This window comes from Molothrus aeneus, chromosome W, assembly GCF_037042795.1.
Source record: "Molothrus aeneus isolate 106 chromosome W, BPBGC_Maene_1.0, whole genome shotgun sequence".
Classification (NCBI taxonomy): Eukaryota; Metazoa; Chordata; class Aves; order Passeriformes; family Icteridae; genus Molothrus; species Molothrus aeneus.
The window spans coordinates 11,015,754-11,030,598 of record NC_089679.1 but is presented as its reverse complement, the minus strand read 5'-3'; the positions used below and the strand labels follow the sequence as shown (position 1 = coordinate 11,030,598).

The window sequence follows — 14,845 nt, the reverse complement described above, 5'->3', positions numbered from 1 at the left end:
TCACTTCCCCCCTCACACTCCTATTCATTGTTGCTATGGTTTCCATCCCACCAAGGTTAGCACATCTACATTGGTTTCAGCCCTGCTCTCTAGCTGAAACCCCACATCTCATTTTCTTTTCTACCAGTAAAATCTGTTTTGTGGACTTATCACTTAGTCTCTGAACACACTGCAAAATGCATGGCAAGCAAATCACTATAAGCAGCAACATAGCTTATTGGAATATTACCAATATAGCCGGACAGGACGTGCCTGAGCTGGTCTGGCCCTTGGTGCTGAACCAAATAGCGGCAACTGTGGTGTTTTCACCCCAGAGACACTTTTGGCTAGCTGTGTGCTGCAGCTGAGCATGTGGAGACAAGTCCAGGCAAGCCGGAGCTCTGGTGGTGGCGGGATGGAGCTTCCTCTTGTGAGAGGGTCCGCTTCTCAGGTTTACCTCTGCCGGAGAAGCTTTAAGGCGAGGTGAAGGAAAGGAGTTGGTTCTGATGGAGGATTTCAATCCAGAACTTTATTTCTGGCCCACAGGCCTCTGAATCCAGCAACAGCTCCAACAGAACTCCCCAAACCACGTGGTTGCTAGCTCTTTTAACCCCGGGGAGGAGGGGGAGGGAAGGGGTAGGAAGCCTACCAATCAGGTACATAGGAGGAGGTTTTAAGGGACAAAGGACACCTGGATGGCCCAATGCCCCCCCCCCCCCCCCCGGGTAGAGGGCATCCTTTGAATCTGCCAATCACTCGACGCCCTTCTGGAATTCCAGGATTGACAGACAGTACTTGTCCGGGGTCAGGGAGGGGAAAGGAGAGGTGATTGACACACCTGCGAGGGAATCTTCAGGGGAGGGACTGGGTTTCTGAGGTAAACCCTGAAATCACAACGCAACAATAGCTAAAACATAAATCTCTGTCTTAACTAAATTCTTAAGCCAGATAGTAAGCCCCCATTCCCCAAGCATGCATCCAAGCCAATTGCTATCATCTACAACCCTTAATTTAGTGACACTGTCTAGAAAGGCTTATATGCTGGCATGAATAGAATGAGAGTGATCAGAAAAATTCATGCAGCATAAGCCTTCAAAGTCTTTATAACCATGTCTATGCGCTAAAAGCAAAAAATCAATTGCAGTCCTATTCTGCATGTTTAAAACTATCAACATCTGTTAATAAGCTTGTTAAAGCAGAGCTGTTAGCGTTAGTTTGTTTCAAAAGCTAACAGAAAAGGTTATTCAGGGTTTTTAAGGCGTGTGCCCTGCCAATAGATGAGATAATTAAAGCAAATACTCGGGTTCTAATGTTCTAAGACTCGATGGTATCATCACAGTCTTGGCTATAAATGTGGGTTTTGTTCATACTAGCCTATGCAAGGATGTTAAATTTTCTTGTAAAGAGTGAAACATGGTCAGTCGCCCAAAAGTACAAGGACCTCCTATAGCCCTTCCTGGTATTCCTTTCTAGGCTCTATTTCTAGCTATTAAAAATACATTTTCTAGTAATCCAAGGGCTGCTTCTCTTACAGCAATTACACCATGCCAAAGCATTGATATAAATGCCTGTACCTGAAACATCAAAGGCAGGGCCCATGTTTTCTCTGTTAACTTGATACTAGGTCCCATGGGTATAATTTAAAAAGAAACACACAAAATACTACGTGGATCCAAAAATATCTAGCTCTTGAGGCTGTAGGGAAATAGGGGGAAAGTTTCCCATGAAATGAACCCCTCAATTGTTCTCATTACCAAAATACCATCCAGCTGGCAGACTATGCCTTTTACGCCAATCTATCTTGAAGTACCACACTAGCTCAACTTGGCCTGGGGCGGTACATTCTTTATACATTGTTAAATTGTACAAATTATCCCACTCACTTTTCTCTAAAGGCATGGACGCTAAGCAAGTTTGGAAAGGATTACCAGGGGATGTCATGGATAGGTACAGCGTAGATTCATTTAAAGCCTGAGCTAGCATAAGCCACACATTATGTTCTGGAAGGGGTGGCATTGCGACCACCTCTCCTCTGTTGAAAGGGAGTCCTACTAGGAGGACCAGCCTGAGAAGGCGAATCTGGGTCCCAAAAATACGATTGTGGAAGCCAGCCATACTCTTGCCCACACACCAATTTTAAATGATGCACTCACTAAAAGAATAGCGCAAAGGGTCACACTGTGGGCAATCTTTGTGCAGGTGCTCTGATGTGCAATACCACTTCCTCTGGCACCTGTAACATAAACACAAGAGTCCATGCCTGGTGGGAATACTGTCTGCAAATAAAACAAGGAATAGGGTTATTTTCAAGGATAAGTTCAAGTCTCTACTCACTCCGCTCCTGCTGCTGTTCACGAATGGTGGCTTGTTCTGCAATTAAAGCTTTTACTATCTCTGGAGCAAATCGACCATAGAGTTCACAGAGCGGTGAGACGTCATTGAGTCTCCTCAGGTCAGGTAACAGCTGGTTTGGGCGGCCACAGGATATAGTTGGAAGTGGGCTCAGCAGTTGGAGAAAGTGAAGTGGGTGAAACCGGGGTGGAGTGCCAGGGTGATCAGGATTCTCAGGAAAGGTATTTAAAGATTCTCTGAAAGGTCTCACATTCTTGGCTGGGATCCACCTCAGGCCATTTTCTGTGGAGACACAAGCAAAACCTCTTGCCCATGTAGCAAGGGGGTAAGGTCCCATAATCTTACCTGTTTCTGGATCTCTGATCAGCACTGGGGCCTATTGTTTAACTTCTAACTGAGGGGTATCGCCAAAATACCTCACAATTGGAGGATTAGGGTCCATCAAGGAGCAATTTTAAAAATTGAAGACATACAACGCCTCCTGTAATCACTTTCCAGGGTGGTATTCCCTATTCTTCCTTTCTATTGTGATGAAAGATGCTTAAGTGAAGTGTGGGCTCTTTTGATTATAGTTTGGCCAGTTGAAGAATGGGGAATCCCTGTTTTGTGTGTCACCCTCCAGAGGGCAAGGAAATTTGCAACCCTATGGGAAATATATGCTGGGCCATTGTCAGTTTTGATTTGTGAGGGGATTCCTAAGACTGCAAAGGCACTTGTGAAGTGATGGCAAATGTCTTTTGCTGATTCTCCTGTATGACAGGATGCAAGCACAACACCTGAAAAGATGTCTGTGGAGGAGTGAATATACTTAAGTCTGCCAAACTTGGGAAAATGAGTAACATCTGTTTGCCAAATTTGAAGACTTTGAAGTCCTCTAGGGTTAACACCTCTGGCCACGGAGGGGAAGGAGTGTCTTTGACAGTCTGAGCATTTAGCTACAATGCTGGAGACTTGGCGATTAGTTAAGTCAAAAGTGCAAGCCAGTGAGGCAGCATTCTGGTGAAAAAAAGAATGTAGCAACGTGGAAAATGGATGGTGTTTGCTACTACCTCCTGGAAGCATCTTCTGAGAAAGCCACTCAGGCAAGCACAAACAGTCACTCAATCCACACTCACATCACAGATAGATCAGCAAAGAAAGACAGAAAGGGTCTCTGTATAGAGTTCCAGCGAAGTTTATTGTAGAGTCATGCTGAAGGAGTCCAGGAACAGAAGACAAACAGTGCAGTGTCCCGAGTTAAGTATAGGGTCCAGGGCCAATGGTCTGTGGGCACAGGGGCAGTACAAGGGCAGGGCAAAGGACAATGACCTATAGGGAAAGGGCAGATTAATATAGTGTTGCAGAGCAACGTGGGAGAAGCCCCTTTTTCTCACCCCAAGCAGTGAGGCATCCTCTAAACCTGTGGCATATTCTTCCAGGGCATCACCCTAGAAGTTCCCCTAATAGGCTCCAAGGCCTCCACAAAAGAATGACTTAATTTTGCCTGGGCAAAGCGGTTTGGCAAAACTGGAGCAGGTTGAACATGTAAGGCAATAGGTCTTCCTGCCGGTTTCCTTCTGCAATAAAACCAGGTAGTGTTGTATGAGACCTAACATGCATAACAAAGTATGGGTGTTCCCCGGCATCTAAAAGGAAAACAAGTTGCTGTAACTAGTGAAACCAATCTTCGTTAGGCACATCCTTCACTACAGCAGCTTCAGCCCTCTCCACAATAGCTGCAACATAAGCAGAATCAGTGATAAGGTTAAGTGGGGTAGCAAATCACTGAGAGGCTGGTACAACAGTTGCCAATTCAGTAATCTGATGAGAACCTGAAACAATAGTGACGTCTGAATCCCATTGGTTACAATCTGCATTCCACCAAAGCATCACCGACTTGTGGGTGAGGCCAGATCCACCTGTAAAAACAGTTAAAGCTTGTAATGGGACCTCACTTCTCTTGGGTCATGTTAGGAGATTAAAACTGGCTGCTACAAGCTTGTGCTTCAGAGGATGTATAGAAAGTTTTCTGGAAAAGTCAGTGAGGGCCATTTGAAGCACTTTAGATTGTTGCAATAGCCACTGCAAATAAACAGTAGTAATAGACAAATAGATCAAACAAAAATCTGCACCTGCGAGTGTGGTAAGTCTCTGTCTAGCTTTTACAATAAGCAAAGCAAACATTTTATGTTGAGTGCTTATAGTTTTAGACATATGGTGTGGCAAAAAAATTCATTCAATGATCAGCAAGGGGTCCTGGCACCCTAGGGTCCTACTGGTAGATTAAAGCATGGGGTTGCTTAGCCGGATTCAGAATTATTAAAGAAAAGGGCAACTCAGGGGCCCATTGGGCTGCTTATCCATTTGAAATGGCATCAGCTCCTTTTTGCAGTGCCTGGCAGGCTTCTGGTGTGAGCTGCTGAGGTGACAGGAGATCTGGTTCCCATTTTAATAAATCAAACAAAGGGCCCAGATCTACATTTGAAATTCCTAACAAGGAATGAACCCAATTAATTGTCCCCAAAAGCTTTTGTGCATCATGCAAGGTACGAATGTCTGTTTGGATTTGTAAAGGCTGAGGAGAAATACTCTGTGTCCTGATGCGCCAACCAAGGTATTTCCAAGGGGGTTGACACAGGATTTTTTCAGGAGCAACACAAAGTCTTGCTTGAGTTACAGCAGCAATGACAAGGGCTAAGGCATCCTCCATAACCTCCTGTTTTTCTGCTGCAATAAGAATGTCATCCATGTAATGGTATAATAAAGCGGCAGGCATCTTTTGGCGAATGGGGCTGAGGACCCTCACAACAAACCACTGGCAAATAGTAGGGGTATTTTTCATTTTTTGAGGAAGAACAATCCAGTGATATCGTTGCAAGGGTGCTTGCATATAGATGTTTGGGACAAAAAAGGGAAATTTAGGAGCATCATCAGGATGCAAAAGGATGTCAAAAAAACAGTCTTTTAGGTCAATGACTGTTAAGTGCCAATCTCGAGGGATTATTGTGGGAGATGGGAGTCTAGGCTGCAAGGCTCCCATGTCCTCTATTACAGAGTTAATTTTGTGGAGGTCTTGGAACAGGTATTACTTGACAGTGTGTTTTTTAATTATAAACACAGACGAATTCCAGGGACTGGTAGAGGGGACTACATGCCCCTTCTGGAGTTGTTCTTGAACAAGGTCATTGAGTGTGTGCAATTTAGGTAGTGGCAGGGGCCATTGATCAACCCAGACAGGAATATCAGTCTTCCAGGTCAATTTCAGGGTGTCATGTGCCACAATGGCCCCTATCAAAAATCAGACTGAATTTTGAAACCTTAGTGAAAAAGTACATCTCATCCCCATAACACCATGGGTACAGGTAAGACAAATGGCTTTACAGAAGCTATATGACCTTCTGGTCCCATCACCTGAGCTAGGTGGTGACTTTGATTACTGGGACTGCTTCCCCCAATCCTAGTGAGGGCTTGGGGCACCTCCATGAAGGCTCAAGTGGGGGGCCATTTGGCTTGAGAGATAACAGTGACATCAGGTCCAGTATCTAAAATACCAGTGAGTGTTATCTGTTGCCCCTGTAACAACAAGGTACATTTGCAGGTAGGGCGTTTATCTGAAATTGTCTGCACCCATAATATTTGTGGAGTCCCCACAGAGCCAAATCCTCCCACCCTTGTTTTGCATTTTTCTACAGGGGATGGCGAATTGTGTAAAAAAGGAATTAGCTGCACAATGTGGGTCCCTTGATGGATAGTACAGGCTGGAAAAGAGGTCTAAGCCATAATTTTAATTTCATCAGTAGAGTCTGAGTCTATGACCCCGGGGAGAACAAAGAATCCTTAAAGTGTGGTTGAAGATCTCCCTAATAGTAAGCCACTTTTCTGGGGCTCAGGTGGTCCAAAAATTCCTGTAGGGAGTAAATTAACAGAAGAATCAAGTAACGTTACTGTGACAGAGGTTGCTAGGTCCAGGCCTGCACTGCCTGCGGTTGCTGGGCGAAGACTTTTGGAGAGCCTCAGTGGGGTGTCTGTGGTGGTGGCATCTGTGGAGTTGGCATCTGTGAGGGTGACTGAGGCATTTGTGTCAGAGTGCAGTGCCATCGTCCTGCACTCTGGTACCGGTTTCCCTGAATTGGACGACCTTCAGAATCATACATAGAGTGACACCGGTTAGTGAAATGAGGCCCTTTACAGCACCGTGGGCACACATCAGGGGCTTGTGGCTTAGCTCCTTTCAGAGCAGGACAGTCTCTTTAAAGTGTCTGGGTTTACCACAGCCAAAACTAACTTCTGAAGTCCCAGGGAGACCTCTCATGGCTGCAAAGGCTGCAGCCATGGTCACATATTCATGCTCTACTGTGCTAATGCGATTGCACGCTTCAGTCATTTGGACTAAAGTTGGGTTTTCAATAGGCAAAGACTTAAGGAGTTTTTTATAGTCTGCATTTACATTCTCAACAGCAAGTTTTAAAAGCAAAATTTCATGAGCCTCAGTATTATCAATTTGGCCCTCAAGCACTTGGTTAAGGCGATCGATAAAATGCATGTACATTTTGTGAGGCTCTTGCACGATAGTTGTAAATGCTTTTTGTGGCTTCTGCAAATCAGGGACCTTAAGGAAAGCATGGCGAGCTGTGTCCCAGATTCCCTCAAGGGCTTGCTTGGGACAGTCCCAGGACTTGGACAGCAGAGTCTGTGTATGGTCCTGTTCCCAAGACCTGCCTTAGTGTTAGCCCTGCCAGAGCCTGATTAGAATGACCCACTTAAGAAACAACCAAAGCCTGTACCCCCTTTTGCCATTCCACATTCCATAAAGTATATTGAGTGGGGGTTAACAGCACCTGGGCAAGCGTTTTTAAATCAGGGGGGGTCATTATGTGGGCAGCAAACACAGAGGATAGCAAGCTTGCAAAATACGGAGAGCCTATACCATGCTCCATCACTGTCCTTCGGAGATCTTTGATAACTGAAAAGGGCAGCATTTCCCATTGTGCAGTTCGCTTTCGCGTTTCTGAGTAAATTGCTGGAGCCGCAATTCTTGCGGCAATGTCTAACTCCCCCTCCCTCGGCACTTGTTGCTTCAAGCGAAACCCAGTTGTCATTTGGATCAGAGGGGTATAGGTTTGGCTCCTTTTCAGGATCAACAGGTCCAGGGTCAAAAGGATCTCCCTCCTCCTTGCTGTCATCTGGGTAGTAGCTAGCAGCAAAAAGCCCTTATGGATCGTGAGGGGTCCCTCTCCCTTTTAGTTGCAAGGGGAGGGGCCGAGGGGGTTGAAGGTTGTGCTGGGAGAGAAGCAGTCTGTTCAGGTTGTAAAGAACCCAGAGGCTCAGCAGAGGGGAGGCAAGAGACATCCCCTTTGTTTTTAGCATGGGATTTTTCTTGAACTTTCAGGGTTTCAAAAATTACTTTTCAAGAGACAAGCATTTCTGCAGCTGCTTTATCCCCTTCCATTGCATAGTTCTACAGTTTCACTCCCACCTTGTCCCACAAATCTGTTGTAAAGATTGTGGATGGAGTAACTCCCTGCAGCTTTGAAGCTGTCCATTTGAGCATAATTTTTAAGTCATGCCCAGGCAAATACTTGCCATGCTCATCAAGCAAGTTAGTAATAAGTTCAAAAACGTCTCTTTCCTGGGCAGATATCCCCTGTCCCATCATCCCCTGCAGGCTCATCTTCTTTCCAAGGGATTACTCGGGAATGGCTGGCTTCCTGCTGTCCCACAGCGGCTCCTTAGTTCCCGCAGGGCGTCGCTGACAGCCACTCAACTAGAGCTGATAATCTCTTCCTCACACAGGGCACCAATTAACGGCGATTGATAAAGAGAAAGGGCATCACTTGGGCCGTATGCAAGAAGAAGCTGTTTATTCTTTGTGTAGCAGGGTTTATATATTTTTACAGCATCAGCTAAAATTTTCCACTACTAAACAATAACTACATCACTCATGTCACTTGACTATGTTGCTTAACCACAGTTCTGCAGGTGCAGTTCTACCCGGCTACTCTAAAACAAAGAAAAACATTCCTTTTTGCTTCCCCCCTCACACTCCTATTCATTGTTGCTATGGTTTCTGTCCCATCAAGGTTAGCACATCTACATTGGTTTCAGCCCTGCTCTCTAGCTGAAACCCCATACAGGTTTAGAGCTCTGAGGGGCAGGAGCCCGAGCTCTAGCCTGAGGCAAGAGGCGGTGAACTTCGACCCTTTGTATAACAAAGGACACAGGGACCTGTGGCTAAGACAGAGGACTGGACACTTGGAGACACAGCAGGAACTGAGGACCCCCAGACTTTCCCGTGCTTAGATCGTGTGGGTACGAAAGCCCAGGGGTTCCTTTGTTTGGGGTCCCTCCTCAGAGGCACCCAGCTGTTATTTTTTTATTTAATATTGCACCAAGATTAAACTATTTGAAGGATCTGGATGTCAGAGACTCTGCTATGGGAAACCTGGGGTTGAGCCAGTAAGGAAACTTGGTCCAACTCTATGAATATGGGGGGTGTAGCTGCAAAGGGGCTTTGGTTCCAGCTCAGGTAGTGTGAGGATGAGTACCAGAGTGGCTCCTGGATGGTCAGACAGGGAAGTTTCCTTAATACTGCAATGGATGGCTCCAAGCTCTTCAGAATGGATAGGAGAGGAAGTAAAGGTGGTGGGGTGGTTCTGTACATTAAGGAGTATTTTAACTGTATAGAGCTCAAGGATAGTGACAGTAAGGTCAAGTGCCTACAGGTAAGAACCATGGGGAAGGCCAACAAGGCAGAGATCCTGGTGGGAATCTGTTATAGACCACCCAACCAGGATGAAGAAGTGGATGAACTATTCTAGAAGCAACTGGTTGATGTTTCATGATTGTCAGCCCTTGTCCTTGTGGGAGATTTTAACCTGCCAGATGTCTGCTGGAAACTCAACACAGTGGAGAAGAGGCAGTCTAGGAGGTTCCTGGAGTGTGTGGAAGAGAGCTTCCTGATACAGCTGGTGAGTGAGCCTACCAGGGGTGGGGCCCTGCTAGACCTGCCATTTGTGAACGGAGAAGGCCTGGTGGAAGATGTGGTGGTCAGAGGCTGTCTTGGGCACAGTGACCATGAAATGATTTGATTACTGGTAAACTAAGGAAGGGGATCAACAAAACCTCGACCTTGGATTTACGGAGGGCGGACTTTGGCGTATGCAGGACACTGGTTCAGAGAGTACCCTGGGAAAGAGTCCTTAATAACAAAGGGGGGCAGGAAGGCTGAACATTCTTTAAGAAAGAAATCTTGAAGGTGCAGGCTGTTCCTAGGTGTCAAAAAGACAAGCCTGAGGGGAAGAAGACTGACCTGTCTGAACAGGGAGCTTTTGCAGGAACTCAGGGAAAAAAAAAAGAGTTTATGACCTCTGGAAGAAGGGGAAGGCAACTCAGGAAATGTTTAACGATGCTGTTAGGTCATGTAGATAGAAAATTAGAAAGGTGAAAGCTCAACTAGAACTCAATCTGGCCACTGCTATGAAAGATAGTAAAAAGTGTTTTTATAAATATGTCAGCAACAAAAGGAGGGCCAAGGAAAATCGCCATCCCTTATTGGTCACGAGGCGGAACATTGTCACCAAGGATGAGGAAAAGGCTGAGTTACTTAATGCCTTATTTGCCTCAGTCTTTAACAATAAGACTAGTTATCCACAGGCAGCCAGACCTCTTAGCTAGTAGACAGGGACAGGGAGCAGAATAGATCTTCTGCAATCCAGGGGGAGGTAGTTAGTGATCTGCTGAGACACTTAGACACTCACAAGTCTATGGGGCCGGATAGGATTCATCCGAGGGTGCTGAGGGAGGTGGTGGAAGATCTTGCTAAGCCACTCTCCATCATTTATCATCAGTCCTGGCTAATCATGGAGGTCCAAGGTGACTGGAGGTTGGCCAGTGTGACGCCCATCTACAAGAAGGGTCAGAAGGATGATCCGGGGCCTTTCAGCCTGACCTTGGTACCCAGGAAGGTTATGGAACAGATCATCTTGAGTGTAATCATACAACATGTACAGGACAACCAGAGGATCAGGCCCAGCCAGCATGGGTTTAGGGAAAGGCAGGCCCTGTTTGACCAACCTGATCTCCTTTTATGACCAGGTGACCCACCTAGTGGATAAGGGGAAAGCTATGGATGTGTCTACCTGGACTTCAGTAAAGCCCTTCATACTGTCTCCTACAGTATTCTCCTTGACAAGCTGGTAGCCCATGGCTTGGACAGGTTCACTCTTTGCTGGGTTCAGAACTGTCTGGAACCAGAGAAGCCAGAGAGTGGTGGTAAATGGTGCCAGATTCAGTTGGTGGTTGGTCACTAGTGGAGTTCCCCAGGGCTCAATATTGCATCTAGCCCTATTTAATAGCTTTATTGATGATTTGGACAAGGGGGTCAAGTGCAGCCTCAGTAAGTTGGCAAACAACACTAAGTTGGGTGGGAGCATTGATCTGCTGGAGGGTAGGAAGGGTCTGCAGAGGGATCTGGACAGGCTGGATGGATGGCTTGAGAACAATGGCATGAGGTTCAAACAAGCCAAGTACCAAGTCCTGTACTTGGGTCACAACAATGCCATGCAGTGCTGCAGGCTAGAGGCAGATTGGCTGGAAAGCAGCCAGTTGGAAAAGGACCTGGGGGTGCTAGTTGACAGCTGGCTGAACATGAGCCAGTGTGTGCCTAGGTGGCCAAGAATGCCAATGGCACCCTGGCGTGTATCAGAAATAGTGTGGCCAGCAGGACCAGGGAAGTGATTGTCCTCTCTGCACTAGTAAGGCCACACCTCAAGTACTGTGTCCAGTTCTGGGCCTCTCACTGCAAGACAGGCATTGAGGTGCTGAAGCATGTCCGGAGAAGGGCAATGAAGTTGGTGAAGGGTCTAGGGAGTAAGTCTTCTGAGGAGCAGCTGAGGGTGTTTATCCTGTAGAAAAGGAGACTCAGTGCAGATTGTCTCACTCTTTAAAACTACCTGAATGGACGTTGTAGCCAGGTGGAGGTAGGCCTTTTCTCCCAGGCAGCCATAGTGACAGGACAACAGGGAATGGCTGTTGCCAGGGGAAGTTCAGGTTGGACATCAGGAATAATTTTTTCACTGAAAGAGTGTAAAGCATTGGAATGGGCTGCCCAGGGAGGTTGTGGAGTCACCATCCCTGGAGGTGTTCAAGAAACAAATGAACGTGGCACTTAGTGCTATGGTCTAGTTGATATGGTAGAGATTGATCAAAGGTTGGACATGATCTTGGAGGTCTTTTCCAACCTAAATGATTCTGTGATTCTTGTTAAGATCAGCACTTAAGTGCTTTGCCTATCTTTGATACTTCATAAAATCAACTATTCAATTGGAGCATTCTCCAGTGGGGCTTCTCAGTATGCTTTGTTCTATTGGAGATCTCTCCATTCCTGGAGGAGGGAGGTAGATTTGTCAGTCATTCTGAAGGCATTTTACCTTCTTTTCAAGAAGCAATAAATATCATACACTACTTCTTTGAGGTTTCCAAGTGGCTGTTGCACTTTAAGAGGGTCCCACTTTAAAATCCTTTGCTGACACTACTTTTTTTGCAGGAATCATAGTTTTTGTCTCTTATTATTGTTTCTTTTCTGACACTTCCAGTGCTGGAAAATGATGCTTTTGTAATAGAATTGATTAGGCTCAAATGGGGCACAGTGGCAAGTTTGCAGCGAGTGCTGAAGCCTATTTGTCTGTTGCACAAAGGGAATGATCTCGTTTACCTGGCTCCACTTTCTTTGAAATAATCAAATGTTACCAACCTCGTAGCTTTTGGGTTTTTAGTTTTTTTAAGAGATGTGCATTAACATGCAAACCATTCTGTGACTATGATTCTATGATTAATGGGAAGAGCAAAGGCATGTCAAATATGCAGCAGTTTCTTGCATATTTTAATTTTGCAAATAAATAGATTGATCTTAAGTATACAGCAAAATTCGAAGGCCAAGGCCAAGTTTCAGACACTGATTACACTGGTATTGTAAATGAGGAAATGTTAATCCAAACCAGGACTATTACAGTAGCCCTGAAAAGATAGCACAAGATTTCTAGGAAAAGCATATTTCTTCAGAAGACTGCAATCTGTAACAAGAGCTGTAGGCTGGATTTTCAGTCATGCTCAGTGTCCTAACCCCCACTAAAATTGTTTCCACCATCACCCTCCCATTTACTGGGATAAGAGTAAAATATGAAAAGTGAGCAATGCTTAATCTCTTTGGAGAGTCTGTATACATTCTTTGCACTTTCTTCGACTTCATCGATACATGCATACACAAGATGTATAATTATTACAACATCTACTTTTACAGTGACTAAATTCTTCTTAATGTTTTTCAATTTGCATGTTTAAATCCTGACCAGTGTAAAAGCATGCTGTTCCTTTCTCCCATGTGAATTCAGAGGTATGGATGTCTACAGAGAAATACAAAAGTACTGATGTTCCCTCTGTATGTACAAGGCATGCATTCAATGTGTAAAGCAGTAATGTAACCTATTTCTTTGTAGTGTGAGGTCCACTAAAGATGAGTGACAATCATGCATTTTCAAAGAGGGCTATTTGAACAAAAGGTCTGTTTTGGCAAAGCTGGCTTTTTCCAGGTCAAAAGGATTAGTGTTTTTTAACCAAAATAGGCAATTCCTCACTCCATTATGAGAGTTCTAATATTCATTCCCTTGTGAAATTAATATCAAATTGCAGTCACAGCATGACTTGTCTTCCAGTTATCTTCTGGGGAGGGGAAATTTTGTATATTGGTTTGTGAGATTTTGCCACTTCTGTGAGGAGCTTCACATTGGAAAGACATGGGTCACAGTCAATGGATCCAAATCAGAACCATACTTTTGGTTTAGTTCTGGGGGAAGGAGGGAGAGAAGGGGATGTGTCAGCCTTCTGAGATGTGGTATAAAAAGATATTTAGTGCCTGTGGAAAAAGAAACAAAAATGTGAGCTGTGTTATAAAACCAGAATATGTAAAAACAAACACATTCTCTGTTTTTTGTGTTTTTTTCCATTTAATGAGGCATTTGTTCATATTGCAGGTGACATCATTAAATCTAGTTAAATAGGTAATAATAGGACAAGTGGTAATGGTTTTAAACTGAAAGAGGGTAGATATAAGGACGAAGTTTTTTACAATGAGGGTGATAAAATGCTGGCATAGGTTGCCCAGAGAGGTGGTGGATGTCCCATCTCTGGAAATATTCAAGGTAATGTTGGATGGGACTTTGAGCAACCTGATCTAGTTTTAAGATGCCCCTACTCATTGCTAGAAGGTTGAACTAGATGACCTTTAAAGGTTCCTTCCAATCCAAATCATTCTATGATTCTATTCTATAATTTGACTCTGGGGAGTGAAGTGTGTTGAACAGTGTGTCTAAAGGGAGTCATATGATTTGATTTTAAAATGAGTTTTTTAAAACAGTGTTTGCTTTATTTACTTCCATGGCACTTAAAAAAACCAAAACCAAAAACTGAACCAAAAAAACCACGAAGACAAAATGTCCCAAAAATGCAATCAAAAAAACAGCAAGCTGCATGTTCTACTGTATGTAACTACTATGTAGTAATAATGTGCATTAGTGTGGTAGCCCTCTGGTGTTCTGCACTATACCATATCATATTTTCTTGTGGTTTCAAGATTTCTTTGATATTGCTTCCTCATTCCACGTCAGCTTGAATAGCAGTGGACTTGAAGACTTAAGGATGAAGCTCTGTTTTTCCACTGGTTCCTGTGCTTTAGGAATGAATGTAATGTGATGATCTGTGTTTTGGGTATCCATTTTGCATTCTTAGTTAGCAAAAGAATGCTTGAATATGAGAATTCTAATTTCTTGGAAGAACCAGCAGCATTTTTATTCTTTTTTTTTTTCAGCCTGTCATGAAGATTACATAATTTAAACATATTCTTTTAATTTTATTCCCGGGGCCATCCTGTGCAGGGCCAGGAGTTGAACTTTGATAATCTTAGTGAGTCCCTTCCAACTCAGAATATTCTGTGATTCTGTGAAATCTCTAGTAGTGTACAAGGCATGTTCTTAATGAGCAAATGAACAGTACTTTCAGATGTCTTCATGCTTATGTCAAAGTTCACCCTGTAGAAACAACTGCTTTAGAGAAAAATCTTTCCATTTGAAAATTGTTGCTTAAGACCCTGATGTATTCATGCCTGACCTGCTCTATAGTATCAGGAAGCAGGTTCTAAAGTGATGGTACATGTGAAATGCCAGTGGAAATTAGCTTTCCCTTTGAGCTCTGTATACAAAACATGTAAGACAAATTCTCTAGTGAAACCAAATAACTGAAGTAGGAACAGCAAAAATATCTTATTCCTATTACACTGCACAAATCTAGTGTTTACTGGATCTCTACTTCTGCTGGGTTTCAAGTGTGAAGTATATGTTTAGAAAATGCATGTCTTACTAATGCACTTATTTGGTTCCTGTAATGTGAAGCTGGAAGATACATAGCTTTTGTACAAAAATTAGAAGAAAAACTTGGGTAATTTCCTGCTGTAACTTTGTGGGAATTTTTGTTTGCTTTTGTCTGA

At 44.2% G+C, this 14,845-nt stretch overlaps 1 protein-coding gene across 1 annotated transcript in view; it reads left to right on the top strand.

The window, feature by feature from the left end:
- The window catches only part of LOC136568514 (zinc finger SWIM domain-containing protein 6-like), a 281,712-nt gene that overhangs the window by 202,217 nt on the left and 64,650 nt on the right, over nt 1–14,845 (top strand). The gene's annotated exons all lie outside the window — the stretch shown is intronic.